This window comes from Saimiri boliviensis, chromosome 9 (genome assembly GCF_048565385.1).
Source record: "Saimiri boliviensis isolate mSaiBol1 chromosome 9, mSaiBol1.pri, whole genome shotgun sequence".
NCBI lineage: Eukaryota > Metazoa > Chordata > Mammalia > Primates > Cebidae > Saimiri > Saimiri boliviensis.
In genome coordinates, this window is record NC_133457.1 from 60,358,495 (window position 1) to 60,385,578 (window position 27,084).

Genomic DNA, 27,084 nt, shown 5'->3' on the forward strand with positions numbered 1-27,084 from the left:
AAAGATAAAGAATAAAAATAAATTGCATAAAATGCCTGACTCTAACATTGTTTTTAGTTCCTTTCTCCTTTTTGTATTATTTCCAAATTATTTAATTTGGATTATGCATTTTCATTATAGGTAGTATTACATTTAATATGATAGTCTTCCCTTTAAAAGAAACCTGACTTCGCACCTGTAGATCTTACGTAAGTGTGTGCATATATGTGTATGTGTGTGTATCTCTATGAGTTTATCCTCTAGTAGAAAAAATGTCAGTTTATGTTGACTGCTTTCTGCCATGGACCTAGGGTTGGGCTGACTCATCTCCATTTTCCTATGAGCTCCTCTTTGGGTCAGTTGTTGTAATTAGTTTCAGCCATAGGTTATGGTTGTTGATCATAAGATCAAGCTGGGGCCATCTGAGCTCATGATTTATATGCTCACCAGCCAGGGAGAAGTCGTTTGAGAATTACAGCTTTATTCTCATAAACCCTGATGCCTAGGTCTCAGTGATGTGGTCTGGGAGAAGACGACTTCCAGTTATAGCCATAACTACTACTTGTCTTACATTTTACAGTTGTTACAATGCCTTCAAAGGTGCTATCTGTTGTAATCCACCCTACTGCCCTGGAGTTAGGTCACATACCCATTTTACAGATGGCAACACTGGAGCTCAGAGGTGTATGAAATTAGCCCAAGAACAGTTGGCTGATGCCAGCCTGCATCTCAGGTTCTCTGACTCCACATGGGTGCACAGTCTTAGTCTTCTCTATGCTGCTGAAGTGGTTTGTATTTCTGGCACCTTCATTTTCTCATACTAATCCGACAGGGTCAGATTAAAAGAAACTCACAACACACTTGAAGGAAGTGAGTCACTCTCCTTAGAGCAGGGTGACCAAAAAGCATTTTACTTTGGACTATTTTCTTAGAGCTATTCATGCCTAATCCCACCCCAGAGGCATGTTTCAGAAATGTGAGAGAGGGTTATAGCTTGAAAAAGCTCCCTTCGTGATTGTTATACATCACTCTAGGGGCAGCTCTCCCTCCACTCAATGCTTTTGGCCTTTTAGGAGAACATGTTTCCCCAATTACTCAAAGGCCAAGTCCTTAGAGAAAAATGTACTGCTGCGCATAGTGATTTATATTGATTCTTCCAACAAGTTGTAGAGAAGATTCATTTATCTGTTGGATAGTTGGGAGTTTAGGGGGATTCTTAAATTTTACCAGAGAATACCTTTTAACCACTGAATTTTATTATTCTGTTATTTTTACCTCATCTCTTTAGGACGGTGCTCTCTTGTTGACTAAGGCTATTTGTCATTTTTCACAACATAAATATATTCTCATAATTACAAAAGGAAGTGTTCCAGGAAACCATGGCTCAGTTTAAAACGGTGTAGAAGGAAACCCAGGTTTAGCTGGAGGACCAAAAGTTAGAAAGAATCCCGTACCTAGGCTTGCACCAGAGATGGGGCCATCAAGGCAAACTGGAAGCCCCTGAAGTCCTCCAGACGTGTGTGAATTTCTGTGAGTCTCTGGGTTGCTGTCTGGTGAGACATTTCATGTCAGGGTTTAAAATAATAGCTGGAGTTTGAAGCCTGTGTCTATGGGCACAGCAAGGATGTGAGACATCGATGAATTGGCCAGGGAACTCCTGATAGCCTGGACCAGAAGCCAGTAACAGTTTACACTATTCTTATTAAGAAAGTAAGTTGGGAGATCACCCCGGCTTGTGTCCTGGAGTCTCAGTGGGTATTGAGTTTTACAGCCTAAGTAAAGCCCAGCATCCAAGCCCCATAGGCATTTGCCAGCTAGATTTCTCAGGGATGCTTTTATCCATTTTGCTCATGGATAGCCTCTGTGAGATGGTGTGTATGAGGAATCATGGAGCTGCATTCTAAACATGCAACCTTTACATGACCAATAAATACACCTGCTTGTCTGAGGCCAAAATTGGTCTCAGTGGATGTAATTGAAGTTGCTTTGTGGTTTTGATTTTTCATCACTTTATTTTTCAGTAAGACTGGCACTTACAGATAGTTTTAGTTGTATCTGACTTTGGGTCTTTAAGGGAGAGAAAAGAGAAATAATTCCATTTTACTTTTGCTGCATAAATGAGAGCTGGAGCTTTGGGAATGTGTTAAGCAATAATATCAGACAACACTTGCTTCCTAAAAAGGCATTGCTGGAGCAACAGCAACAACAAAACTATCGTAATGGAAGCCTGGGGTGACTTTAAGAAAGTGCTATGCGGGTGTTAAAAGAGTTTTGTTATCTGTAGTTTGAATGAGCAGTAAAATACAAAAACTTGCTGTTACCAATTCCCCAATCTGTGTCTGTTATTAACTGGGTTGTTCACAAAGATACATCTGTAGCCGAGCCCTTTGCTGCTCCATTTATGCGAGTCTGACTTCTGGCAAGCACCTTTGCAGCACAACCGCCTATGGTTTTCAATAGAAACTTGTCAGAGCATAGAAGGAAGAGCGGACAAGTGTTTTTATGAATACATCCTAAAATATCTCGCTTTTGTGACCCACCATCCGGAGATAACCTCTTCTCCCTACAGTGCCTCATTTCCTATCTATAATAGGACCACTCAGATATGCTAATTCATTGTCTTAGAACGATACCCCAACAGGTTAAAACTTACTGAGTCCTTTAACAAAAGGCCCCTAAATACTGAGCAGCAGAGCCACACCATTTAGCCTCAGAGGACATTGACCGTGGATTCTCATCTTCTTCCTCTAGGTTATCTACTTACTGGTATCTTCCTCAGGGGCCAGCAGTCCTGGTTTCCTTTTTCCTTTCTCCTACAGTCCAGCTGCTGAGAGAGCTTTTCCCATTCATCTTGACTAATTACTTTATTTTTATAGTGTGATCGATCTAGTTTTTCATTAACCTTTCCAGAACGTTGACTTATTCTTTTCTAAGAACAACTATATTATTTCTTCTCAGGAACTTCTATGTTGATAATTTTTCTATTTGAGATGGTTCATGTTGAATATAATAGCTACTTTTTCTTGTAATTCTGAGCAAATATGCAGGAGGAAGGTGAGAGTGTTGTAAAGTTCTAAACGTGGAAATTTAGATACTTTGGAATTCTTCAAAGAGTCTGTGTTTGCACCTGCTGGATTGCTGCTCTTCCGTCTGCAATATTGCCAACTCCTAGATTCATAGGGTCCCAGATTATAGAACTAGATAGAGTTGACAGAGGATTCTAAGCTCTGAGAGTCACAGGGTGCTGGTAAATAGCTTTTGTAATGCAAAGATGAGAGATATTTCAAAACCTTCAAAGGCAGTGTTTCTCAAATCGCAAAGTGCACACAATCACCTGGGGATATTATTAAAATGTAGGTTCTGCTTCAGATCCTAGGTGATTCTAATGGTGGTATTCCAGAGTCACCATTTGGAATAGTAAGGTTTAAAGTTTCATTGTCCCGTATGGTAGCTACTGCCACATGTAGCTATTAAGCACTTGAAATGTAACTAGTTCAAATTCAGATGTCTGTTCTATAAATGTAAAATACACACAAGTTTTCAAAGATTCATTTTAAAAAGCATGGCTCTACACTTTCTCATTGATATTTTACATTGATGACATGTTGATAATAGTTTGGCTATATTGAGCTTAATAAAATATATAGTTAAATTAATAGTTTCTTTTTAATTATTTAAAATAGAACTACAAAATTTTAAGTTACATTTTATTGTTTTATAATTTAATCCAGTGCTTCTCAAATTTTACTATGCTTACCAATTACCCAAGACTCTTGTTGAAAGCAGATTCTGATTGTTCATTTTATGTTTCTATGGACACTACAGCTTCAATGCTCTATTCCCTCCATTTCATTGGCTATTGATAGCATTTAGCATATTTTATACCAGCTTCTCTCAAACTTCATTGCGTTTAATAGTCACCGGTTGGCTTGCTAACCCAGTGATTGCTGTTCTACCCCCAGACTATAATTGAGTAGTTCTGAATGATGATTCAAGAATTGCTAATCCTAACATGGTCCCAGGTGATATTGGTGCCACTGTGTGGACCACACTTAACAGTAGCAAAACCCTAAAGCTCTTGCCTCTCTTGCCTATTGAGTAGAACTTATCATCTTCTGTCCCTCTGTTTTGCAGTATAGTCTGTGAATGTATTTTTTTTTAAATATTCTTCTCTACTAACATCAATGTCCATTCATACTGTTGCAATGCCTTTTCACCCTGTGACATTGTAAAGTCCTTGAAGGCAGAGATTGTGTCTGTTTGTCTTGGTACCACCAATGCACCTACTTCAATAATTGGCTTGTTAAATTGAAATGAATTGAATTTAATGAAGTAATTCACCTTTTTTCTTGTTTATTCTTTTGCTAAAAGTTCTGACAGGCACAAAATATTAAAACATTAATGAAAGAAAACAGGTATACATGTTGATCTGTCAATTAATCTATTGATTTACTAATTATTGGGTAGACTGCTTTCTGTTCATTTTTTATCAGCTGAACTCAATGCATATTTTTAAACACTGAAGTGCTGATGATTAGGGCAATTAGCCCTGTTTCAGATGATAAGTTAATTGGAAGGTCAGAAAAACACTATCAAGTACACCTAGGAAATTAAAGCTAAGATGTCATGGTAGCTCAGAGGTAGGAAAAGCTAGCCTTTAAATTATGCTGATTAAAGCCTTACTACCCAAAATGTTCTCCTTAGACCAGCAGCATTAGTAGAGTAGAGGTAAGAGAACTAACACTAATAGCTTTTGCCACGCAAAAAGATGAGAAATAACTTCCTACCATACGGATTTAAAAACCTTCAAAGGCAGTGTTTCTCAAATCACAAAGTGCACATACATTACCTGGGCTATTAAAAAAGGTCGATTCTGATTCAGATCCTAGGTGATTCTGATGCTGATAGTGTAGGGACCACATTTGGAACGATCCCTGAAACATTGTTACAAATGCATAATCTCATGCAAAACACCCAAATATATCAGTCAGAATCTACTTTGAACAAGGATCTTGGGTAATTGGTAAGCATGGTAAAATTTGAGAAGTACTGGATAAAGATAAGGGCAGAATCAGGTGCTATGTAAGCCTGAGGTTGACTCTGGGCTTTTTTCCTCCCTTACCCAAGAGAAGTCTCAGCATTTGGTCTAAGACAAGTCAGATGGCAGAATGGAGGAGGCATACACCCCACGCAGATGGAAATACATTGCAGAGGGATATGCAGACCACAGCGGAGCTCCGCCAATCTGCAACAGCCTTGTTCACAAAGGACCGAATCTCTCAAAGATTTGTGGCTAGGGGAATTAAAAGAAAAAAGACTCTTACTATGATGGTGAGGCTTCGGCTGTCAAGCAGCAGGATGCTGCTCCTCCTTGACAGCATGAAAAGAAGCCCAGCTCTACCAGCCTACCTGTCTGAGAGCCACCTGTCACGTAGGAGTAGAAAGCAGATTTACTGCCAGGATTTGGGAGAAACTGCATCCCTTCTCTCCAAAATCATGGGGATGAGATAAGTGAAGTATGGGACTGAGCTTGCAGGGATGATGCCACCATGTAAACATCTACCTTAATTCATCATTCATCACACACACACACACACACACACACACGAGGGAAGTTGAATAAGTTGAAACCCTTGTTATTTTGAAAGGTAGTTGTAATGGTGGCTCTGATATGTGAAAATTAATATATTTGACATAATGTAATATTTGAGTGTTGCTGGTTTGGAGAGGAATCCATCAAGTAAACCGCACCATTTTTATGTTATTGGCCATAGTAACCTTGGGTCCTCCATCTGATGAGTGGAAATGACAGATCCCAGTCCACACAGATGTTCTTGAACATACCATTTCAGAAATTATTAAAAGAGTTAAATATTCTTTCCTCTGTAAGTCCTCTAATACTTTAATATGTATGTTTTCCATGCATGCAATCAGTCATATAAATAAACATTAATTAAGCAATAGCTATTTAGGCACTATTGGGGCTAAGGAAATACGTATGGACAGGCAACACCTTTGACCTTGAGCTCATACTTCATGGTTCAGAGAGAGTGACAGAAACATTAACAGGTAGCACAGAGCTGTCAGTGATAGGTTAGAGTAAAGTATACTGCCTAATGTAAATACAGGTGTAACTGAAAATGATGATGTTAACATGTGTCTAATATTTATTACATGTCAAGAACTATGCTAAGTATTATCCATAGCTAAGCTCATTATTTTTTATCATAACCATATAAATTAGATATTACTATTCCCATTTCTTAAGGTAAAAGTAATAAAGCACAGAAAGGTTAAGCAGTTTGCTCAAAGTCACACAGCTAATGTGGCAGGGATAGAAAAACTTTAAAACTGAGGCAACAGTGTTTTGAAATAAGATGCTGAGATCCACAGAGAGAAAATTAAATGCATCAAAATTACATTAAATTGAACATTTACTAATGGCCGGCTATTACAAGGAGCTGTGATAGATCTGGAAAGTAACAAAGATGGATAAGACATGTTTTCATTAATCAGGAGTTCACCAATAAGACATATAAACACACATAGGGATATGTTATGGTAAACTGTTCTAAGTTTGCTGATACCTGTATGTGCAAAGTACTGAGGACATAAAAATAAAGGAATGAGGGCCGGGCACGGTGGCTCAAGCCTGTAATACCAGCACTTTGGGAGGCCGAGGCGGGTGGATCACGAGGTCAAGAGATCGAGACCATCCTGGTCAACATGGTGAAACCCCGTCTCTACTAAAAATACAAAAGTTAGCTGGGCATGGTGGTGCGTGCCTGTAATCCCAGCTACTCAGGAAGCTGAGGAAGGAGAATTGCCTGAACCCAGGAGGCGGAGGTTGCGGTGAGCCGAGATCGCGCCATTGCACTCCAGCCTGGGTAACAAGAGCGAAACTCCATCTCAAAAAAAAAAAAAAAAAAAAAAAGGCATGATTGACTCCATCTAGAGGTGGTCAAGGAAGACTTAAGAGGAGGTGATACATCAGCTGCGCTTTGAGTTGAGAATTTGCCAGATAGAGGCATTTCAGGAAGAGGAAAAAACAGATTTAAAAAAAGGCAATGACATTAAAGAGCAAGGTAAGGGAGGTTTCTTTATAGAATTCAATCGAGTATCTACTGTATTTAAGAAGCTGTAACGCGTGGTCCAAGGTGTAAAAGAAGGAAAAAATATCCTTGGAGTCTGCAGGGAAGATTCCTATTCCTCATCTTTATGCCTGGCAAGGGTACAATGGTAGAGTCTAGTTAGACACTGCACATGGAATACAATCTTTCATCTCTTGAACCTCCTGATCCTGGCAAAATAATGGTAACATATTATGAACAGATAAACACTTGGAGAAAAAAAATAAGACAGAATTTCAAGGGACACAGGGCTATAACAATAATTTTAAGATAAAAATGTGCAGAGTGGTACCTAATTGTTATGATTGAAGATGCAACCCAGTCTCCCATAGAAGGAAAGCACAGGACAGGGTAAGGTACCCAGTCTGAGAAAGTTTAGTGATGAGACTATTCCAATTAATGTAAATGGAATACCTTAATTGAACCTCATACAGAAGACATCTAATGAATTGTAAAAGATATCCTCAACATTCTACATTAAATGTCATAGATTTCTTCTAAATCACATCAACTAGAAGCCGAAACTCTAAAACCAGAATAAATTCCCAGCAAGCAAGAAGAAACCGATCTTCATTCTTTTTGTTATAAAGTAAGAATTACATTTACCTTGTTATTTAGGTCTCAAGGAAGGACAGAAGCAAATGTACAGACCGACCACTATAGAAACTTACAAGACTCTAAGACCGTGTTGAATGTCTGTGCTGAATGTATTTTCTCTATCTGTGGACATTAGTGTGTGTGTATGTATGTGTATATATATATATATATATTTCTTTCTCATTTACCACATTATGATTGTTATATATTTAGTAGAATGAAGCAATTCAAATAAACAGATAGGTGCTAGGAGGGCCACGGGTGGTTGCACAAAGTCAGATGTGTTGGGATGCTGGTGAGGAGCGATCCTGGCTGGGCCCTGGCTTGGCTGAAACCTGTGGTTGCTGCCATGAGAGGAGTCTGGGACTCAGTGAAGGTTGCCCCAGGAATGCATTGGCTGGTATAAGGCAGCGTGAGGGCCTGTTAGCAATGGAAGTGCCAGTTAGGTGTCACAGAAGCAGCCCACCGTGGCCACGGTGCAAAATCTCAAGTTCAAGTGTAAGAGAGGAAGCGGAAAACCAGAATATTAATACTAAACATGGGAGGACCTGAAACCCTTGGACACATTAACAACTTCCTTCTAAGGCTCTTCTTGCATCAAGACCTCATGACACTTTCTGTTCAAAATAAGCTTACGCCCATTCATTGCCAAATGCAGAACCCCCAAGATTCAAGGGCACTACCATAGAGTTAGAGGTGGATCCCCCATCATGATGAAGATTTCCAAGTAGAAAAAAAGGCATGGTGAAGCTAGTGAATGAGTTATACCTTCACACAATGCCTCACAAGTACTTTATTGGATTTTAGCATGTCCATTCTTTGCCAAAAGAAGCAAATAAAGAGATGGAGAGAGATTACCTAGAAAGGGCTATTGCTTTAACGCAGCATCCACAGCACAGCTGCTGTACCACAGGCAGCAGCTTAAATGCCATCTACAGATCCTGTAATAAAGTGGGACAGAAGCCTACAATGAAGTGGACCACTCACTGTCAGCAGGTGGCCCACACATTGCCACCTCATGCACTGCTTGCTGACCACATTCTGAAAGAGCTGGACCATTTTACACTGGAGAAGAGAAGCGAGGTGCTCATTCACTTTTCTGCTCATTTACTGCCAATGTTCATTATCAACAGAGGAGACACTTATCCTCAGGATTTAAGTGCCACTGTCCAAAAAGTCATAGATAGACTAGGTTACTGCAACCCTTACCACCTGGTGTGGGAATCTAAGGTTGGTTCAATTCCCTGGTTGTATCTTCAAACAGATGCAACTTATCAGATGTCTTTCTGAGAGGGGAAAGAAGACTATCCTCTCAGTTTCGATAGCATTTACTAATGATAACACTGAAATTCTGTACAAACAGAAAATTAAGTATTCTCAAGTGTTAGACAATGAGTGTGGAATTGAAAATATCAGAAGAACAATCTCTTAATGAAAATCGAATGTTCTCTAAGGCCCTGGCTGACTTGGTGCACTCACATATCCAGTTAAACAAGCTGTGCTCCACAGCGTTGACTCTGAGTTGTCTGCTCTATGTAAATCCTGTCTGCAGGGAGATCAAATTTTTCACCAACCAGGAGCTGTGACCTCCTGAGGTGGACCCCATGGGATCTGGCATATGCCCAACCTCCAGCTCCTGTCCATGTGGACAGATAAGTTATGTAGATATCAAGGAAGGAAGTCAAAGTCACCTTAGTGTATATACCTCTTTTGGGCACAAACTGTGTATTTTCTTGAGGGTTGTACTATAGTGATGGATTTCTATTTTCATATTACTATACAGTAAGCATTTGTATTTCCTCTCTCTAGGTATAAATTACTAATTTGGAAGATTCAGAATATATTTAATAAATGAGTTTAAAAATTTATCTTATGAGACACACACCTATTTTAAATATATGTATTGGTTTTATTGCCTAAAAACCTCGTGAAAGGATGCAGAGTTCTCTCTGTGGGCTGTCAGTATGAATGGGATCTGTTTACAGTCTTGTACATATAACTGTAATTATTAAAATAAACATAGTTGAGTATTTGAAATGAATTCAAAAAAGAAATGTTACTTAATCTTTTCCTAAGCCCATGGATTACAGAATGCTAGTGAAGCAATTTGGTTACCTACAATGGCTGCTGTTGCCAGTGAGGCCACCATTCATGAGTCACTTGATATTTGTGTGTGTCTCACTTTCCTCAGAGTAAAACTGAATCAAGTACAGATTTTCAGAAGTACTCTGAAATTCCCTAGGCACCCCAGGCTAATATATGTTATACATGCCTTGGTGGGCATCTGTGGTTGCACAGGGAAGGGGCTCCTATCTTCAAGGACAGCACTGCTGGGAAATGCTAAGGATGGTCTTCATCCTTACATCTCCTTTGGGGACCATCACAAGCCTTTGCATCCAGCATCTTCTTTGTCATAGCTGAATGTCTACTTTCCACACATTTGTTTTAGGAATTATTTTATATGGCCAACTATACTTTGCAAGCTTGAATTCTTTCTTAATTTACTGTTTTTTCTTATAAAAATTATATAGCCAAATAGGACGTGAAAAATACAGAAAATAATAATAACTGTTCTAATGTAATACTATTATCATATTTTTGTATTTCATACCATCTTGTCCTGTAAATATTTTTAATGCCATTGTCACCTTGGATTTGTGAGTGAAAAGTTGTCATAAAAATGTAGAAAAAATGTCATATCAGAATCTGATCTTCTGTGTCTGGATTTAAGTAGATTAAAAGATCCTTGATGGGTCTATGAGTAATTTTTAATGATGTCTTTCTCTTTCCTCCAAGTTCTAAAACTTTTCTCTGCAAAAGAGCACTTCTTTGATTCTTTTATAAGATAGTTTACAAAGTGGAAATATTTGTGAATTCATAGACCTTCTATATTGAGAATTTGCTATGTTAATAAATATGATATCAATCAATAAATAAACATATGAAAGTGGATACATTGCTGGGCATGGTGGCTCATGCCTGTAATCCCAGCACTTTGAGAGGCTGAGGCATGTGGATCACTTGAGGTCAGGAGTTCACGACCAACCTGGCCAACATGATGATAACCTGTCCCTACTAAAAATACATAAAAATTAGCTAAGTGGGATTTCAGCTACTCAGGAGGCTGAGGCAGGAGGATTTCTTGAACCCAGGAGAAGAAGTTTGCAGTGAGCCAAGATATCACTACTGTACTCCAGACTAGACAACAGAGCAAGATTCTGTCTCAAAAAAAAAAAAAAAAAAAAAAAGTGGATACATCATTGTGGCCAAAAATTGTTTAAGAGAAGAAGACTTTACCAAAACTGTTTAAATGTAATGGACATGTACAAATCAAAAACATAGCAAAATAATTGAAGTAGAAAGCAAGTATGGAAAAACGAGTTAAAACAAAAAATAGAAATTATGCTTTAATAATATACATTAAAGTTACTGAGTCATTCTAGAGAGCAAAGAAGTTATTAATCTGATAGAAACATTCATTTTTGTCAATGTACTTTTGGAAAGTTTACCTACAGACATTTATTCATCCAATCATATGTTCATTTATTCGGTAACTTTTCAATAAGTGCCTTTGATGTGCCAGTCACCAACTGTTTTGAATGCATCAGAGAACAAGACAAATAATGTAATTGTCCTACATTTGCAGAAAAACAGCTAATAAATAAACACAGAAAATAATAACACACTATGATAGATGATAATAAAAAGGAAAACAAAATGTACTTATTAGGTAGTTACAACCACTTAACAAGTCACCCTGAAACTTAGTGATTTAGAATAACTAGAAATGACTGAGCACAGAATGCTGGGGTTTGGCAATTTATCCTGGGCTCTGTGAGACAGTTCTGCTTATCTGGGCCAGGCTCAATGGAGCTTGGCCATATCTCATTCATGCTTCTGCAGACAGCTGTGAGATTGGTTTAGGGCTAGCAGGTCCAAAACAACTCAGCTGTGATGGCTCATCTGTGTTCCACATGGTCGTGCATCCTCTAGCAGGCTACCTGGGACTTGTTCATTTGGTGATGGTGCTGAAATCTCAAAAAAAAAAAAAAAAAAAAAAAAAAAAGAATAAAAAATTGTAATGCTTCTTGAGGCCCAGACTTGAAACCCAGTAGAGTCCAGCTACTGATGGCAGAAGTTGCTAAGAATCAAGGTCCTTTTTGCAGTCTAACACATTAGGACAGAACACCCAGGACTAACTTGATAATTTTGATGTTTGGAGTTTGGTTATAAAAGAAGCCAGCACAGAAATTAGGAGAGTATGATATTCTAGGAGTCTCTAGAGGAGAGCCAGAAATAAAATAATTGAAACTAATGAAGTGAAACAGATACAAAGGGTACAGATAAGGAGCTCAAAATTAATGGTAACTTTTACAGGCTACAAAGGATAAAAGGATATAAAGCACAAAATGTTAGAAAATTGTCCCAGGGTTTGCTAAAATTACCAACAAATAAAAACTCATTGGTCCTTCTGGCCTTTATTCTTTTCACCAAATCACCTGTATTAAAACTGTGAATTAGTTATGTTCTTGTATTTTGCACTATTTATCAGTTGTAAGTACTCAAGGGAGAAGAGAATGTTCAAGTATCCAGGAGGAAAAAAATGTTCAGTAGGAGGAAAAGCTTGTTTAGTTTGACTGATTGCATATGAATTTAACTCAGTAATTTAGAAATTTCAAAGTATTAGACTGCTCCAAAAGTTGCAATCTGTTATTTCCTTTCATATCTATTATATATGTGTATGTATGTATTTTTTACACATATATACACATATAGGCATAACAGATATATATGTATATGTATTTGTGTTATATACATGTAAAACTTGCACTGTGTTCCTGTAAACGCCACAGACACTCAATGCCAGCCTGTGCAAGCAGCCAAAAGGGGGGTTGTACCTTGCAACGCCACAGGGCAGAGCTGCTGAAGGCTGTTGGAGTCCTCCTCTTGTATCAGTGTGACCTGGATGTGAGGCATGGAATCAAAGGAGATAATCTTGGAACTTTAAGATTTAATTACTGCCCTATTGGGTTTCAGAATTGCATGGGGCCTGTAGCCCCTGCATTTTGGCCAATGGCTCCCATTTGGAATGGGTGTATTTACCCAAATCCTGTACCCCCATTGTACCTAGGAAGTAACTCACTTGCTTTTTATTTTATAGGCTCATAGGCAGAAGGGACTTGCCTTGTCTCAGATGAGGCATTGGACTTTCGAGTTAATATTGAAATGAGTTAAGACTCTGAGGGACTGTGGGTTGGAAGGGCATTATTGTGTTTTGAAATGTGAGGACATGAGATTTGGGAGAAGCCAGGGCAGAATAGTTTGGCTGTGTCCCCACCCAAATCTCATCTTGAATTGTAGTACCCATAATCCCAATGCATCATGGGAGGGATGGGTGGGAGGTACTTGAATCATGGGGTTAGTTACCCTCATGCTGTTCTCGTGGTAGTGAGTGAGTTCTCATGAGATCTGATGGTTTTATAAAAGGCTCTTTCTTAGAAACTTCTCTCTCTTGCCATCATGTGAAGAAGGATGTGTTTGCTTTCCCTTCCACCATGATTGTTAGTTTTCTGAGGGCTCCCCAGCCATGTAGAACTGGGAGTCAATTAAACCTCTTTCCTTTACCCAGTTTTAGGTATTTCTTCATAGCAGTGTGAGAATGTACTAATATATAGGTGTTTGTGTATGTATGTGTATGTGTATATATATAACATCTATTTCTATTCGCGTATATACACACATATGCAATATATATATATATGTATATGTGTGTATATACCTTTAGTTGGGTACAATTCATTTGGGGAAATGTACAATTACTTTTTTCTAGCCTTCAACTGGCCTACTTTATGCCAGTTTCCATTGTGATTTGTTGTTGGTGGTGTGACCTATTGCAGACTGCTCTCAGATATTTGATCACCAGTATTACTCAAGCATTATGAATGAGCCCAGAATGATGTGTTCTGTGGTGTTAGACATCCAGTATTGTGATAAATAGCTTTGTGCTCTAAGAGAGAAAGAAACATTTCAATCCAATATAAATGAAAGGACCCTGGCCTTGCCTGATTTCCTAGATAAGCAGAGTTTGCTTTCTAGCGCTGATGAAAAGGCACATTTTGAAATGGAATTAAGAAGTGGACATACACACCTGAGTCAGACTCCTACCCATGCTTCAGTGATTTAACCATAATGGAGTTTCTGTTTCTTATATTGCCTGTGCACATATAAGCTAAACTTAGTGCGTTCTGAACACTTTGTGTCAGAAACAATGAAACAAATGTATAGGACTGAACTCTATAGCCCAAAATAGTTCTTCATATCTTCTAAAAAATAAAGATGTAGATTACTTGTTTAGTGTATAGTTCATCTCCTGTAACAACTGAAATGAAAGAAAGGTAACTCCATTTCTCTGACAATTTATGTCTATAATATTATGCTCAAATAGTCAAAGCATCCCATTTAAGCATCATATAAATTTCCATGAAGATACTCATGAAATTATTATTTGAAAAAACAAAGAATTGAATAATTTAGCACTTCCCAATGTGTTATGATATATTTGTTTATTTATATGCTCCACGAACAAAATAAAGTTTTTATCATTAGAAAAACCTGAGAATTTCTGTATAGTACACATCAGCACAATAGAAGTTTTAAGAAATTTCTTATTAAGGAGATCCAATAAATATACATTAGAGTGTTTACATTTTTTGAACATAGAGCTCTATTATTTCCACAAAATATCATTTGATTGTTCATATTACTGAGTGATCTTCAAAACACAATTGGAAAATTCTGAGCTCTATTTTTTTTCCTTTCCTGAACAAAACACTAGCCTATCCAGGAAAAGGCCATGTCATGACAGAATTACCGGAAATGTGTGCACTCTTTCACACCATTTACCTGAGCAGAAGTACCTGTCAGATCCACAGAGTCCTTAATGGTCATAGAAGAAAACTACAGAAAACCATGATTATGGGAGCAAAGGGTCCAATGCAAAGAGAACATCTGGAAATCATGGAAATATATAGAGAGGCAAGATGGTGTTTTAAAATCCTGAAAAAATAACACTATAGAGACGCAATGCCACTTAATGGCCTAGAGGAGGGGTCTGTCGATCATGTTGCAAAATCTGCAAGACATGTCTCTGACACCCCCAAGCTTTATGACCTCTGCCAAATTATTTAACTGCCTTTAGCCTCAGTTTCCAGATCTGCAAAATGGGGTGAATCTGATACCCAATTCAAAGAAATGGTATGAGGATTAAATTATAAGAATAATATCTGAAATATAAGAAGAACACAATAAATATTAGCTATTATTTAGAAGAAAGAAATAAAGAACTTTCATTTAGGGTAGATTTTGGTATCTGTGTCTATTTCGTCTGAGGCTTATTGACAAGGAGAGCTAGAAGGAAACTTAAGATCACCTGGCTAATTCCTATTATTTTATGTATAAATAAACTGAGGCCCAGAGTGACTGGGCTGGAGGCATTTAGGTCTGATACATTTAGCTTCCCACTCATGGGACTGTAGTAATTTAAATGACTCAGAAGAAATTCTCATGCATAAAATTAACATTTTCCTTTTGAGCATATATTGACTTTCCCTTTTAATTTCCAAATAGCTGAAATATTTCTCAAATATAGTTCTGAAGTCAGACATTTCAATTTTTTTCTGCACTTATTGGTAATCCTTTAAGCATTTTACCAATTAGCTTGACCTGAACTGGATGTCAATTTGAATGGAATATTATTGTAAGGGAGACTCTTTCTATTCTTATTGCAGAAGAGTTTTCATTGGGAATGGATGCTAGTTGTTTCAGCCAATCTAGATTGGGTATCTGGATCTGTCATCTGTGTTCCACAACACTTACTTCTCTAATGCTTGTTCTTCAGCTTTCTCTGTCAAATTCTAGGACACTGGTCTCATCTGTCTTCTATTCCAGTGATGCAATTTTCTGCAGTATCAAGTTACTATTCTGTATCCCCAGTCTCATTTTAAATTCAGCTCTCAGGTTTTCTTTACTTTGTACTTATTTCTGACAACAGCTTATTTATAACTATTTGGCTTGGTAAACACATGAATCTTTTCTCTTAACATTCTGAGAACAAATTGATCTAGTTTTTTCCCTTTTTCTTCTGTAATTCTTTTGTTAACTTTTTTCTGTTTTTATTAGTAATTTTATTGCTATGAGTCAGAGAATATATCCTTCACATTTTCTCGATCTTGTAATTTGTTGAGACATCATACATAGTTGATGTATGTTAATGTTTTAATAAAAGTTTAAATTATTTTTTACTGTGCATGAAGAAAGCACTATTCAACCACTAAATGATTATTATTGGCTAACTTATTAGGAAATCTAGTAGATTCACTTTGTTTTAAAATTTTCTGAAAGATTGAGAGTTACAAGTTTAAAACCACCATGATTATTGTAAATTTGTCCCATGTTTTTATTTCTTATATTTTTTTCCAAATTATCATATAACTATGTAGTCACCTACTTTTTTATTGAAGTAAATAGCCCCTCTTTCTTTTGCATAATATATATTTTTAAAGCTTACACTCTGTGATATTCATATTGAAACCATTTTCTCATCTTACTATTTTCTAATTCTTTAAAGGTAAAATTTGAGGGTCAGATGTGTCCTTTTAAAGCACTGCATGGTAACATTCGTCTGATGAAGTGAGGTCACAAAATGCTGAGGAGTCTGTCGTTGACTGGTGGCTCACTTTCGCCTTTACACCCACAAGTTCTCACTGATGCCCACTCATTACTTTAAATGATTCTCTTCTGCACACTAGACCTTCTGGGTATCATTTCTTAGCAAGTGACATTGTAGTCTAACCAATTAATGAGTAAGAAAAATTTCCTTTCCATTAAGTCTTAAGATAATAGGCATTTGAAGTCTATTCTGTCTATCTTTTATTTTTATTCTATCTTTTAAGAAAGGTGTTGATATAAATATAATGAATTAATACATCAAATTGCATATTGAATGTGCTAGAGACTGCTGGATATACAGAAAAAAAGTATAAGGCACCTCTATGAAAAGTTCTCCTTGTGACTTCATATAAATCCTTTCTGCCATTTGGGGCTTATTTCCTGCATTTGTGCAATGAACCATTGGTCTTTCTCAGCCATAATGTCCCCTGCTCCACTCAGATGTTTTGCAACTCTGTAAACTCTAAATATAAGGCAGATCCAAGACTCAATTAGGATACAAGTATTTGGGGGAAGATGCATAAACTCCCAGAAATATGCTTTAGAATTTAGTATGGCTTATCAATAAAAGAAGTGATAAACGTTTGAATAAACAATGATATACGGTTAAACTCTCTATTACAGTGTACTTTATTGGATTTTTTAATGATGCAAAAATTCCTATGTGAGGAGCTAATAACTCAAGACTTTTTTTCAGATAAAATATGTATTTCCAGATTCTAATCAGTTGCTTATACATTTATCCACTCATGATTGTTTACTTAAGTAAAACTGCAAGGTAGAACTGTATGGTGATAAAAAATGGAAACATGAGTCCCTGGAGACACTTGTTTGATAACTGTCACTAAGATTTGGTTTCTCTGATAGCAAAGAAAAGAACTTTGAGTTTGGCCCTAACCAAGAGACATTCCATTAAATACTAGTTTCATAGGGTGCTGTAGGTGTTATATCAAAAATGTGAAATATGTATTTACTATAATAAAGTTCTATTTATCTTCAGGAGAAATGTATAACATTCAGCATAACAATAAATAAGGACCTTTGTTGTTGCTGTTCTTTTCGCAGAGTATCTTGAGGAATATGAGTTTCATGGGAAAGTTTTGGGGGTATGATGTGCTTGGTAGGTCTATAAGTGGAGTTAGGTTGACCACCCTCTTTGGCCAAATGTTGAAGAGCCTTTTTACATTTAAACAAACAATCCAACAATATCATGAAACAATTGTTCAAGATAAATAGAAATGACTTTTGGATTATATCTTCTTTCAATGATTTGTACCATTGTGTCCTGTAACCATGAACTAAGCGTTCAATGAGAACACAAAGTTAGACTTGTAGCAAACTTACGCAAAATTTCTTCTCTGAGTGGGTCACCAATTATTTATAGGGAAGAAAGTTAATATCACATTTATCTTGCTGTGTCTTTAAAACAGGCTAGAAATAAGTGTAAAAATGTCTACTGTACCCCTTTCACACTGGCCTTCAAAATAATTCTGAATAGCATAATAGAAAGAAACTTGACAGAGAAGACAGAAGTTATTTTTAAAATATTTTAGATTTTAGGGTAATGCTCTGTGTTAACTTTGTCCTTTTAGTGTTTTTGTCCACGATACCAATCTGTAGATATGATCTTGGCCCACATACTCCATACAGCTCTGCTTTGTAGCTGCAAAGTAGATGAGGGGCCAGGAGGGGGAGCAGAAGTTAAAATATTGCAGACAGAGCTACCCTAAAATTCATGATAAAATGATTAATGCTATGACAGATGGGGAAGTAAACAGGGCCAGCCAGAAAACACCACCAACTGGTACCTAAGGACGAAGAATGAGGACTTCCAAAATGACAAACAGAACTGTAATTGAAAAAAAAAAAAAATCACATGTGCAATTATGAAAAAAGGGAAACTGTAATAACAGACAAACCATTTCTCATATATAAATGCAAATGGTGGGTGTATATGTTCCAGCCAGATAATGATGCTTCAATGTATCACTGACATGAAAGACCAACGAGGCTTAGGATAAGTTTGTATGTTGATTCTCCATGAAACCCACAAAAATGAGCTATAGTTTTCAAGTAAATAGCTATCCTATGGTAAAATACTAATGTTTTTCTTGCATGTCTTCTCTCTTTTTTTTCTCTCAGGAAGCATGAGATAGATCCAGGTAGCCCTCCTGATGAATGTCAGATATTTTAAGGTTCCTTTATTATTTTTTATTTCTACAAAGAATAAGGTACGAGAGGATAGCGCTCCATATGATGATATCTGCTCCATTCTGAACATAAGTGTTTTTAAATCCCCCAAGCCTTGTCTCAAAATATTCTCCTATGTAAAATACCAAGGGAGAAAGAAAACCCTAGGGACAAATAAAGGATGAACCAGATGATGACATTTTTTCTTTTGATATTTTTCCCTTTCTAAGGTTACATATGCTCATCTTCACTGTCCATTACAAATATGCTTTGTCCTTTAACTAAATGAGTCAGAATGCCACCTGGGCGTGACACTTCCTCACAATTATGCTGTAAATAAGTTGATTTATGCATAAAATTATGCATCTTGTTATGCAAATGTGGCTATAGGCTTAATTTAGACCATTCTTCAGAAATAAATTTTTAAAATTCTTTGTAAAAGTTATCACGTAGTTATCAAACATTTTTGTCTCTCCATAAACTATGTAAACGTTGAAACTCTTAACCAGCCTGGTACATGTAAGTTATTCAATCCTATTGACTGTTTATTCTTATTCCTCTTTTCACCTCAGGCAGCAGACAGCAAAGGAAAAAAAAATACAAAAAGAATCCATGGGGATAAGAATTGTATTGTTATGATGATGTTAATATTTTTATAATATTTTGGAATGGTGGCTTTAATGGCAAGTTTTACACATCATCGGTTAATCATATTAGAGGAAATTGTACAAAGGGAAAGGTATTCAGGAGTCTCAATTGCTGCCCTCCACCTTTTCCCTCTACATTTCTCCACACCATCTGAGATGATTATTGCTGTAAGGATAATACAGTCCATGATTAGAAAAAAACATTCATCTTGACTGCACAGTGGTATAGGGTTAGTTTCCAAAAATTTGAAAAATATGGAAAAAAGCATACATTTTTGCCAATTCTCCTTCTTACTGAGTGTGTTGCTTACCTCAAGCATAAGTTTCCTCATTTGCACAAGAGGAATGTAAATGTTTTGAAAATTCAGCAGGTGAGATATTTCAGCATATTTACTTTGGGCCCTGGCACAGAGTAACTGTTTTGTGGCTGCTATTTGACTTAATGCCTAGAGAAAAATTCAGTATCACTGCCCAAAATGGTTATTCCTTAAAACATCTTTGTTTTATTATAAAAGTGGTAAAAACTTGTGACAGAAAAATTGGTAAATGGAGAATATTACAAAAATAGCTCCCTGTTATATTTTCCATAATACATGTAATTTGGAGGTATTTTTTCTAGTTTTTTTCTTTTTTAATCTCATGGTGTTACATTTCGTCTTGGTAATCATTTTTTACACACAATTTGGAGAACTCCATTTTTGTACTGTTTTTCATATCCATAACCATGAAATTTTAATACCCACAGAATACTTTATATAAGAAAAATGTATGTAATTATTTTAAATATCCTTATTTTAAAAATTTCTTTAAAGCAAAACACACTTGCAACAATTATCCTTAGGCAGCTATTAAGATGGGTTTATTGATTACTCTATGCATGGGTGACATTAATTCACATCCTTGTCACCGAACTTGTTTTTTTGTTTAGCTTTTCAGCATGAAGTGATTACTAAAGTACCTAGTATTCAAAACATGCTATATTTGAATTACTTCTCAGCTAGAGTAAATGCAGTATATCAAAAAAGTAGCATAAAGTCCTGGATACACTAGCAAATGCATTGTTTCTGGAAGTAAATTACTCATCTGCCTGGATCTCTAAAAATACCAACCAAGCAAAAATAGTTACTGAGACTGCAGTAAATTTTACAACAGATTTTTTTCCCCTGACAAAATATATATATATATATATATATATATATATATATATATATATATATATATAATTGCATTTTAGGTTTTGGGGTACATGTGAAGAATACGCAAGATTGTTGCATAGGTACACACATGGCAGTGTGGTTTTCTGCCTTCTGTCCCCTCGCTTGTATCTGTCATTTCTCCCCATGCTATCTCTTCCCACCTCCCCACTCCCCTGTCCCTCCCCCATTTCCCCCCAATGGACCCCAGTGTGTAGTGCTCCCCTCCCTGTGTCCATGTGTTCTCATTGGTCAACACTCGCCTATGAGTGAGAATATGCGGTGTTTGATTTTCTGCTCTTGTGTCCCCTGACAAAATATTTTGAGAAATTTGTTGATAAAATAAATTTTTATTTCTCCTCCCATTCTTATTAAACACTATTCATATAAAAAATTCACTATCTAAGTTCCATGGACCACACTGGGATGGTCATTGGGAGTTCCATATGTTGCTTAAAATTGTGTGCCAAATTTATAATTTTTGAACCTCTCTAAACTGGTCTTGGGAAAGGGGTTTACTTTTTTCACAGCATCTAGTGCTGGACATAATGATATCAAAGTTTCCTTCCAATTATAAAGAAATGTGTTTTTGATGGTCTGCTGTTATGATGATCTGAATGTCCCCCAAAATTCATGTGTTAAAACCAAATCCCTGTTGTGATGGTATTACGAGGCGGGGTCCTATTGGGAAGTGAGTAAGTCATGAGGGCTCTGCCCTTACGAATGTATTTGTCTCTTATCCCTTATGAAACAGCCTGAGGAAACTAGCGTAGATCCTTTTTACCTTCTGCCTTGTCATACAGAGGACACAGCAAGAAGACCCTCACCAGACAGCGAATGTCTGTGCCTTGATCTTGTACTTCCCATCCTTCTGAACTGTGAGAAATACATTTCTGTTCTTTATAAATTACCCAGTCTGTGGTGTTCTGTTATAGAAGCACAAATGGACTAAGAAATTGGTGCTGAGAAGTGGGTGTTGCTTTAACAAATACCTAAAAAATGTGGAAGCAGCTTTGAACCGAGTAATGAATAGAGGCTGAAGCAATTTTGAAGGGCATGTTTGAAAACATCTAGAATGCCATGGAGCATTAAAGGTGACTCTGGTGAGGCTCAGAAGAAGAAAAGGATAGGTTCTGTATGAAAGCCTCAGTCTTAGAGATTATCTAAGTGGTTGTGAACAGAATGTTTGTAGAAATATGGACAGTAAAGGCCATTTGAATGAGGTCTCAGGTGGAAATGAGGAATGTATAATTGGAAACTGAAAGGCCATCCTTATTACAAAGTGGCAAAGATCATGGCTGAATTATGTTTGTGTCTTAGTACTTTGTGGAATGCAGAATTTAAGAGCAATGAATTAGGATATTTAGCTGAAGAAATCTCTAAGCAAAGTGTTTGGGATATGAAATGGCTTCTCTTACACTAGTAGAAAAATACAAGAAGAAAGAAATGAGTGAAAAACTGAATTCATAATGAAAGGGGAAGCAGAACATAAAAGATTTGGGAAATTCTCGGCTTGACTATGAAAATAACAAAAAAGCATATTTAGGAGAGAAAACTAAGGATGCAGTCAAGAATCTTTTTGATAAGAAGATTAGTATGGATTGAAGGAAGCCAGATTCTATTCATCAAGACTAAGGAGAATGACCCTGAGAACATTTTGGAGATCTTTTCATCTGCATTGCCATCACAGGCCCAGAGTCAGAACACTGAGGGCAGAATGGTTTCAAGGGAGAGACCCAGGTCACTACAGAGTTCCAGGGTGCCTGTGGGACTGCTGGGCTCATTGCCCAGGCTGCCTCAAGTCTCTGCTGCCTGCATTCTGGAATAGTACTCCTTGGCTGCTGCAGATGTGACTCAGGTGAGCTCAGGTGCAGCTTGGGCCACCACTGCAGAGGGCTCAAGTTGTAAACCTTGGTGTCCACCTGATACTAAATCTGCTGGCACGCAGAGTGAACAAGTATTGGAGGCACATCTACCTCCACCTACATTGCCAAGGATGCCTCAGAGTATCCCCATTAGGGAAATGTCCAGTGGAGTTGGGAGAGTGGGGCCACCCCCCAAGACCTTAGAACTGTAAAGACATGAATGCGATCCAGCCTTATAGATCTTCAGACACCTGACTCCAATTAATAAGAGCTCCTGCGTGAATGCACCCCTCAAAGCTGTGAGGGTGGACCCCTGCAGGACCTTAGATGCCCAACCCTCACCCGTGTGTCCGAAAGATGGGATATGCAGTCAGAGAATATTATTCTCAAGCCTTAAAGTTTAATGCTTTTTGTCTTATTGGATTTTAAACTTATTTGGGATTTACTCCTTTCTTCTTTCTTACTGCTCCCTTTTGGAATGGGAATGTCTAAACTATGTTTGTCCCACCACTGTATATGTAGTACATAGCTTTTCTTACCTCACAGTTTCACAGCTGGAGAACAATTTGCCTTAGGATAAATTGTACTTTAGTTTCATCCATATCTAATTTAAATAAGAGTCTGGAGAAAAGACTTTTGAGTAAATGCTGGAATTAGTTAAGAACTTTGGGTTGTTGATTTGAAATAAAAAATATATGTTTTTTTAATGTGAGAAAGACATAAATGTTGGGGCCAGGGCAGAGTGTCATGATATGAATGTCCCCCTAAACTTAATGTGTTGAAACTTAATCTTTATTGTGATCGTATTAAGAGGTGGGGTCTTTGGGGGAATGATTAACTCATGAGGGCTCCACCTCATGAATGGATCAGTACCTCTTGAAAGGGCTTGAGGGGACTAGCTCAGATCCTTTTTGCCCTTTTGCCTCCTGCCATGGAGGACACAGCTAGAAGGCCCTCGGCAGACACCAAATGCCAATGCCTTGACCTTGGACTTCTCAGCCTTCAGACCTGAGAGAAATACATCTCTGCACTATATATTACTCAGAATAAGACACCTGGCTCACCCCGTGTTTGGAAATACATGCTCCCATGTGGAGACCAGTCCTAGCTCTCCCACTTCCCTCTAAAATAGCTTAACATTGAGAGGGCTGCAGAGAAATAATCTGAACGTAGAAATTGCAGGTGTTGGGATATCCTTGACATTTTGAAGAAATAAATTAGACAGGTTTTACATGGGGTGCTAGAAACAAACAAGCATACAAAACAAAAACCAGACTCTCCAGTGGCAGAACGCCCAGGCCACAAGTTGTTGTTTCCATTTTGCTTCCTCAGATTAAAAATAATGGTCCTGTTTGGAGGCACTCACAGCTTTTAAAAAGAGAGTGTGCTCAGTTATTCTAACATTCAGTTTTCTTCTTTATAATCAGCAAAAAGCCTTATGACATTCTACCACCCAGAGAATTGGGACCAAATCAATAAATTGTAAACACTTCACAATTATTTTCCCTTATTGTTTTTCACATATAATGTCTGTACATATAAGTAAAATCTTACTAATGCTTTTCTTCCTTTCCATTTTATAGTTTTAAAATATTTATATTTCTATGATAGTCACAGAAAAATGTTTTCTAAAAGTCAGAAAAGCTGCACTAGATTTCTAGAATATACAGTCAGATCTGGAGATTATCAATTTTTATTTCAGTGCCCCAATTTTTTAAAACTGTAAAAGGGAACTAACATATGCATGCTAGAGACATACCAGAAACTAAGCTAAGAGGATTACTTGGTTTATTTCATGTTATCCTCACAGCAACTTGAGCTGCTATTTGCAACTTATTTTGTTTATGAGGAAGCAGGCCCTGGGATACTAGGTAACTTGTCAGAAATCCCAAAGCTGGTATGCAGACGTACTAGTCCATTTTGGTTGCTGTAATAAAAATATTATCAACTCGATGGTTTGAGCAATGTACATTTATTTCTCAGAGTTCTGAAGGTTGGGAAGTCCAAGGTCAAAGCACTGGCATATCTGATGTCTCGTCAGGGCCCATTCCTCATAAATGGTATCTTCTTGCTGCTTCCACACATGATGGAAAAGAGAAAGAGCACTTTCTAGGATTTCTTTATTAAGGGCATGAATCCCATTAAGGTAGGCTCTACACGCATGACCTAATCATTTCCCAGATGTCCGACTTCCTAATACCATCTCATTGGGGGTTAGGATTTCAACACATACATTTTGAAAGCACACAAACATTCTGTCAATAACAATGGCAAAATGAGAGTTACATCAAGGGTTTTCCTATTTCATCATCATTCTGAACCATACTTTTTAATTACAGGGAATAGAGATCCTGTTATAATCACATGTCAGAAAATGAATATGATGGTATGCTTTATTGGAATAAAACTGGCAGAGAATAGCATGATTATCCTGTGGTTTCTATATGAGCTGGAAAGATATTGCTAGGAATAAGCCATTTTGATCCATATGATATTAGGGGGATGGTGTGAAGAGCAGAAGCAGTTGACTTGAAGGTCTACAATACAATGAATTTATCACCTAATTGAGGATGCTTCAATTCTGCAAATTATTAATCTAAGAGAATTACATCATTAATATTTGAGCCATATTTATTCTTTAGGTAAAATGGATTTACTTAAATACAAGATTTACCATTACTTCAAATTTAGATATAGCAAAGCTTTCATTTACCTCAAACTTCTCTTCACACTGACAACTTCATTCACTCTTAATGATTCTCCCACAAATTTGCTTATGGGTGCTTTCAGTTGTGGGGAGTCAACTGAGGCACAAAGCTGCAGTGAACACTGGTATGCCATTTCCTCCATTACAGTGAGCAAACGAGGTGCTCTGTTCAAGACAGTTTATGAAATGTGCTCAGAGTAATGAGCTTTGCATTGTAATACACTAAGCATGTGGCTGTTGTTTGGTTTAAAAAAGAGACCTCTCAGAGTTGGTGGCTAACCTCAGTAGTTTTCACGGTGGTGCTGTGATATCCCAAGGGCTCAGAATAGCCTGGCAAGACATTTGCTTTTGCCAGCACAAAATTAAGGGTTCCTGTACTTATTCTTATTGATCGTTGGGGAAATAAAAAGATACATATCTTCTTCTTTTCTTCTTTTCTTTCTCCATTCCTTCTCCCCTCCTTCAATTCCTTTCTCCCCATAACCTCAACCCTTTCTCATGCTCTCTGTCTCTTTCTTTCTTTTAATAAATATGTTTTACATTAGAGATAAGTATAGAAAGAACATGGTCTGGCCCAGGGACTAGTACTCTTTAACTATAAAGTGTGAGCAAATATTTTACTTTTTGTAGGCCATATGATCTCTGACACAGTGACTCAACTGTGCTTTTGTGACATAAATATAGCCATAGACAATACTTGTAGATTTTAGTGTGGCTGTGATCTAATAAAATTGTATTTATGGGTGCCTAAATTTGAATTTTATATAAATTTTACATATCAAAAATATCCTTTTGAATTTTTTCTAACAAAAAATATAAAAAATAAAAATCTTAACTTGCAGACTTTACAGAAAGAGGCATCAGTTTAAGTCTCTGGTCAGAGGCCAGTTCAGCTCTGATGTCTGCCTGGTTCCATATGCTAAAATTTGGCATTTAATATTTCTCTCAAATACAGTACCTCTGTCTAAAAGATCACTTTCACAATTTCTATTCCATGCTCAAAATTCCCAGACTTATCTTTTATTCTCTGACTATGTATACCCTTTGACCCTTAACACTAAACTCAAGTGATTTATCTTTCATGAAATCTCTTCTCTTCTTATATTTCTTCTTTCCATTAGCTTTTCAGCAGGAGCTGTCATAACAAAATAACCCAGACAGGGTGCCTTACAGATCAGAAATGTTATTTTTCACAGTTCTGGAGGCTAGAAATCCACGATCAAGTTGTTGGCAGGTCTGGTTTCTCCAGAGGCCTCTCTCCTTGGCTTGCAGATGGCTGCCTTCTTGCTGTGTCCTCACATGGCCTTTCCTGCATGCATGCCAGGAGTCGCTTTCTCTTATTATGAAGACCCTACCCTTATGACCTCATTTAACTTTGATTATTTTGATTATCTTCCTAAAGGGCCTGTCTCAAAAGACAGTCACATTGGGAGTTAAGACTTCAGTGTCCTAATTTGGGAGGGAAGGAATTTAGTGCATAACACCCTCAATTAAATGCATGAGACCTAAGGAAAGCAAAAAAACTCAGCAATCAAGACAAATAATATTTTAATACAACATTTAAAAAATAAAATCAATGCAAAAAATCAATGATAAAATCAAAATTTTAAATAAAGGCAGGATCAATATTATTGACTTTTTCCTTTTGTCTCAGACTTTAATATGGCTCAGCATGACACTGACTTCTTCCTCTTTGCTACTTCAGCCTATCCTTCATTTTGGTACCGTTTTTACTTATGATATATAGCATCCCCTTCCTTGATTATGAATTTTTAAAATCAGGGATTCTAACTATAATCACTTCTCCAATTTGTAGCACACTATCTAGCATATAGTAAGTATACAGTAATTATGTGTTTTTAAAATGTGTATCCTCCGATGTGGCATAAGGGTCTAATGTAGCCCCTTAAATATTTGGAATACTTTTAAAAATCAGAAATGTGTAAAGAATTACACTGCAATGACTTTTCTCATTATGTTTGTGATGAAAACATTTTGTGTAAGGCAAATATTTCTGGAAAGTTTAAAGCAAATGACAGAGCATACAAG

General features: G+C 37.1%; 1 long non-coding RNA gene and 1 pseudogene across 1 annotated transcript in view; both read left to right on the top strand.

Annotated features, from left to right (window-relative positions):
- The window catches only part of LOC141585527 (uncharacterized), a 478,638-nt gene that overhangs the window by 320,329 nt on the left and 131,225 nt on the right, over positions 1-27,084 (top strand). The window lies entirely within an intron of this gene.
- Positions 7,918-9,398, top strand: LOC101039286 (ferrochelatase, mitochondrial pseudogene; annotated as a pseudogene).